Below are 6,000 nucleotides of genomic sequence, written 5' to 3'. Positions count from 1 at the left end.
CAGCTAATTCAATAGCTCAATTTTGCTTATTCAAATTGTGTGCTTTGTAAGTCTCAGGTGATCAGGACTCTACCTAAGGGATCGTACTATCATTTTATCAACGATACTTCTAGGAACATTTCCTGTTCAGCCTACATTTTTACACTTATCAGTTTCACCCTTCTCATCTTTTTGCTCCTCAGAGAATTCATCTTAATCAGAGGCAGAACTGGACACAGCTTCCACGACTGAGAAATCAACAGAACTACAGTTTTGACAAGGAATCATTTAAATTGTGAAGGAAAACCAGCAAAAAGGTAATCTTTGTTCTTTTTGCTCCATAGAAAAGGTATTATTTTGTACTGACTCAAAATGCTGCCAGCCATTTACTAGACCTGGGGATAAAGAGAACACAACTGAAAATAGAAACTGAGATGTTCAATGCAGCAAACACATTGTCCAAACGTCACCTTTCTCTGCATAAATGTAATGACCTGGCATGGGGGGAGAGGGAGGAGGTAATTTATTGAAGCTGTGTAGATGCCAATGGATAAGCCTGGAATAACTGTTATTTGCTGCTTAATGGGGGGAAATCATGATGTGTTAGTTAAATTGTCAGTGTAAAACAGAACAACCCATACAAGACAGACAGACATTTATTTTAATAGAAAGCTCTCTGTCAGATGAAAACAGTTAATCACTGAAGAGTACTCCCAGCCTTTTAATGAGCACAGGACAACAATAACAAAAAAAGAAAAAAGGTTGGACATAACACTGAAGATTAAGGCCATATGTCAGCTGTAGCAAAAAACTGCCTCGCATAATGTAGTGCCCAGGTGGAGACTGGGCAGAGGATAAGTACTGTGTCTTCCTCCCAAAATTTCCTCCCGTCTACTTGTGCCTGCAGGAGGTGGGCAGCCCCTATCCTGGCAGATTTAAAGTCTAGGTCTCCCTATAGGGAAAGTTTGGAAGCAGATGGCCTCTGGGGTGCCCTGGTCCTGGTCTGGTCGGGCTGCAGCTGTCTCCCTGTAGATGATCACAGCAGCTGGCGAGCTGAGAGCAGACAGCAAGCGCAGCACGCAGAGTTTGTCAGCAGGTCTTCAGCATTGCCCCTTGGCACCCTCAGCAGCAGCAGCACGCCCCTGGATGAGCCACTGTTACTGGTAACTGTACAAGGAAAAAGAGTTGTCAGACACCTTCTAAAAATAGTTTCTATTGCTCTGAACTGGGATTACTTACTCTTTTGTCCTATTGTTCTAAGGCAGCAGAATTTTACTTCACAACACGTCTGTGTAAGCCATGGATGGGGTTAGTGCTGGGAGTACTAGTACAAGTCCTCATTTTGAAGATTCTCTGGTGCTATTTGTTCTTTGCTCAAGACAGCTTATCAGTCCAGGCTATTGAACATCCTGTTAAGACTCTAAGGCAAAGAACTGGCACAGTCATAGTCCCTGGCCCTCATCTCACCTGAACAGTAAAATGAAAAAAAATGCAGACATCTCAATTGATTTCCAATAAGCAAGGAGTTAATTCCTTTTCTAGTGACTAGCTGATCACCCAGGTGATTAGGATCAAATGAGAAAGCCAGCTAGAAAGAAAGCCAGTCAAATTCACCAGTGCAAAGGACAGGAATTTTATAAAAAATTTTGCTGATAAGTGGGAAATGTCGGGCTCTTTCTGAGTTGAGAAACATTGCGCTAGGGACCTTAATGCACTCAGTAATGTCCCTTTCATGATCTGCATTACCCTCAGAAGGAAAGCTTACTAGTTGAGGTCTCTGTCTCTTAATTTGAATTCCTCATGCCTATTATTTACCTTATTTTTCTGATTTTCCTCTTCCTCCTATGTTGATGTAGCCTCTGAAACAGGATAGTATCTCCTAAAACTTGAGGCATGACCACACAGCTCTGCATAACTTGCTAATGAGAGAGAGGAGACATGCACCAACTGCCTCATTCTCTGATTTCTGTCATTTTCTCCAGCATAAAATACTGCTTGGAGAGTAGCCCATTATTGCTACTATCTATGGCATGTTGGCTTAGTTTGCTTCTCTTTGGTTTCTGTCCCGGTGTCACATGTTCAACTCTTTTAAGGCTGAAACAGGTCTCTTCGTTCAGGAGCTGCTGAATCAGTAGCACCTCTTTAAGTTTCTTGCAAGTGAAGTGGAAATTAAACCATTGTTAAAAACTAGAGGCTTGTCCTTGCCTTATAATAATGTTCAGGCTACTGGACTTTGAGGACTTAGGGAATTTGATGGGGTGATTTTGGCTAAGAACCACCTAACATATCTCAACATGCAATAATGGGACAAAACAGAAGTTCAGTTTTCACCACACAGGAAGCCACAAACAAAATTGTTCTTGAATCTCTCCTTTGACGTGTTTCTCTCTGTTGCTACAATAGAAGGAAGCCCAAATGATAGTATCTTGATCAGCGGCATGGATGAAGGGATTTAACTCATGTTATATTCTGCTTTCTTGGAAACCTATTGAACCCTTTCAGGTGTGCAGATTTAATCTCTTCAGTTGATTCCTTCAGTGAATGGAAAGTGTCCCCAAATATAAGCCCCTGGATAGACAGGAAAATGAAGAGTTCCCATTTTAAAGATAGCTGAGCGCACTGACAAGCTGAGTGTATCATCAAAGGCAAGAAGCGTTTATGAGTAGAGTAAGGTGATTAGGCTGTCCAGGACTTCCTCATTCTAACTGCCGGATTGCCGTGCACTTGATGCAACACATACACCATGGAAATAATACACGTTGTAACCAATTTTGGTATTCTGAATAAGCGTCAGAACATAAAAAGCTGAGTTTAATACTCTGAGGGAAAACTCAGGACCTGTCTCAGTTTCAGGATCAAGGGAAATCTTAGATGCACAGTTGGGGGAATCAAAGGCAGCAATGCATTTTCCTGGCTCCAGTTTTTGTCTTTCTTTTTGCAGAGGAGGGGAAAGAGATCTAGTTTTTTAGTTCATGCCCTGTAAAGACAGAATGCAGTTCGCACACAGCAGGAAAGAGCTTTTTTAATTGTCCCTTGTTCCACAAAACAAAAAAGGACTTGACCATCAAATACAGTTTTCTTTTTACTTTCTCAATCTTCTTGAAGTTCAAAAGGTTCTGCTTAAAGCAATAGCCCAAGTATTTTTTAATAACCCAGGAGAAATGTCCCCTGTTCAGAAACCTTTCAACCTTCCAAACCCAAGAGGAGTGCTCTGAATCCTGCCCGATAGAAGACAAATCGTTATGACCATCTGGGCCGTGTTTTCTAAATGGCTTGATTTCAACTCTGACAGACACAGAACATACAACATAGCAAACCTACATAGATCAGTAATGCTAAAATGACAACATGGATTAGACGATACAACACAAAAAGTTGAACAAATTATATTAAGACTTTTATCTTAATGCAGGATACACGTGCTTAGTTAAAAATACAGAAACATGAAGAAAAATATAACACTATTAGTACACTAGAATCCCTCAAACTTAACTGGAAAAACCCTCTCAAATATTCTGTACATTTTTTCTTTTTACAAAACATTTGAAAATGCCAATCCTATAAACTGATATAAAAATATAATCTCTGGAACATTTTCCTAAAACCATGAAAAGTTCTGTTCCATGCAAAAACAAACTATACAACTTGTGTCATTTCAGAATTGTCCCCCTGCCCAGACAAGGTAATTGACCTTAGGTGCAAAATGAGCTGTAAATGCAGTATTGCTATAGCAATCTTACTTGAGCTCCTATAGCTGATCATCAGTTAACTTTTAAAAGCCTTTTACATTTGGCCTAACCAATGGTCAGACTACTGTGGCCATTCCTACCTTTCGTAAAAAGGGCAAAAATAAAGGCCTTTCCAAAGTCCTCTGTCCTCTTCAATGAGTTATTTTTTTGTTCTATGGCATTGTACTAGTGCAGTGATTTTCATCTTGTGGTCTTAGCTCATCTAGAAACATCTGTGAAAGGTTAACTACGAAAAGCAAACCTATTGTTCTAAGATAATCAGTCCTTTGTCTTTAATTCAGCACTGAAGCCACTGTAGGCTTCAGAATACAAAGGCGTAACCCATTCAACTGATTGGGGTCCAAGTACCAACAAATCTTTCTTCTGGTACACTTGATTCCAACAGTGCATCAGAGCCTGATTCTAAGGGTATATATGCTGGCAATTAGAAGGACTTTAAATAAACAGTATTACCCTCATGTCAAACTGTGTGCTAAAAGAATTATCAATTCTTTTACAAACTAAAAGGTGCTACTCTGAAATCCAAATTGAATATCCTCTTGCCAAGACCATATTTTTAAAATATTATTCACCTAACATTTACTTATGTTCTGCATTCTGATATTCTTCAAATCAAGGAGTAGATAAGGGAGTCTAAGGAAACTTCACACATAAATCTGAGTTTATTCTTTTTCCCTAATGAAAACAGATATGTTAAATTAGGTTTCTTGATGGTATTAATGTATAGTACTTCTGAATCCTGAAATGGGGCCAGAGCAAATACATCAAAAATATACTCACTCAGTCGTCTTTCCTTATACCAAGTGCTCCCAATTAATATATTAACATTAAAAGCAGAGATTGTTATATGTCTTTGTGATGTTTATCCTTTTTTTCCATCTAGTTTCCTGTTTTTCAAGTCATTAGAACTATATTATATACGAAAAGCACTGTCAGTTTTCAAAGCAGTTTACAATTTTTCTCCTTTGAATCATCACAATACCAGTGGTAAGAAAATAGTTCCCCAGTTCCCTCCCCAAACTGCAGCAGGGAGGAAAAGTGAATTGCTCAGTATAGCAAAGGAAGTTGGTCATGGTGAGACTGAGCGCTTGGAAATTCATGTCTTAAGGACACTAGACTTCTTTCAGTATGTATTAAACAACTTCTCCTTTAGCAATAGCATAGTGATGCTGCGACAGCACCATCAAAACTGCTATTGCACTATGTTATTTAACATGAAACAGAAAGGATTTTTGCATAGGAAGGAACAGAAGGATCAGAACCAAATGGCAGAACAACAGTTTCTTGGTGCTAATCAAAACCTGGACTCTCATTCTAAAAAGTGGGAAAAGTACCTTTTGCTGTTTGAAGGTTTTTCTTCCCTGTTAAGATAAACAGCTACTGCAGACTTCTCTGAATGGCAAATTTGAACTTCATATTTGAACACTCTAGTGCTACACAAATACTAGTTCTAGATACAAATTGTACTGGGTAATTTGGTTAATCAATGATATCATATCAGTAAGTCTATGTGCTGTGTGCTTTTGTGAATAAGCTGGTTTCATGAGCTGTTTGTTGCGGGTAGGGGTTTTTTTTCCCTTTTACCAATGAACCAGGTGCTTAGAAACTGTGTCAGACATTTATAATGCCAAGTGTTAAGACAGATTAAATACTATATATGCTGTTAAGGAAGTAGGAGTGTTTAAAATTATTTTTACTTTGAAATTCTGGTAGTTAGGACTTAGTGTTTTATATCTTCAAATCACTTTAGAACCATGAAGTAATTAGTGCTCAGAATATTCCCAAATTAACACTATGAAGCTCCTTTGTAAAAGTTATTTCTTTTTTGTCAGAGCCTGATTGGGGAAAAAAGGTTTCTAGGGTCCAGAACAATTTTCAGCCAATATTTATCCCTGATTGCTTGTCCTCCTTTTTCTCCTTGTGGCTGTATTTATGTTCAGATTGAACTGTCTTTACCTTTCTCACTATTATCTTCTTACAAAGACATCAGTTATACTTGTGTCTTAGGCTAAATAAATCAAACTCTCCTGGTCTTATCTTGCAGAATTGCATCCACTTTACTGATACCATTTTAGTATCTTTCCTCAGAATCTAGCTACTGCAATTTCACTTAATTATTTGGCCTCTGCACAGTGGCTTGAATACTTCTCCATCCCAACCGGAAATTTGTCTCCTAGAGCAGGCTGAGCTTTCATGATTCTATCAAACTGCATCTGAGTCATCTTGTGACAAACTCTGTAACCAATTAACAAGAAATATAGCAAAATACTTT

Source organism: Calonectris borealis, chromosome 17 (genome assembly GCF_964195595.1).
Source record: "Calonectris borealis chromosome 17, bCalBor7.hap1.2, whole genome shotgun sequence".
In the NCBI taxonomy this organism is placed as follows: Eukaryota; Metazoa; Chordata; class Aves; order Procellariiformes; family Procellariidae; genus Calonectris; species Calonectris borealis.
The sequence above is the reverse complement of the archived record's forward strand: the minus strand, read 5'-3'. Positions refer to the sequence as shown.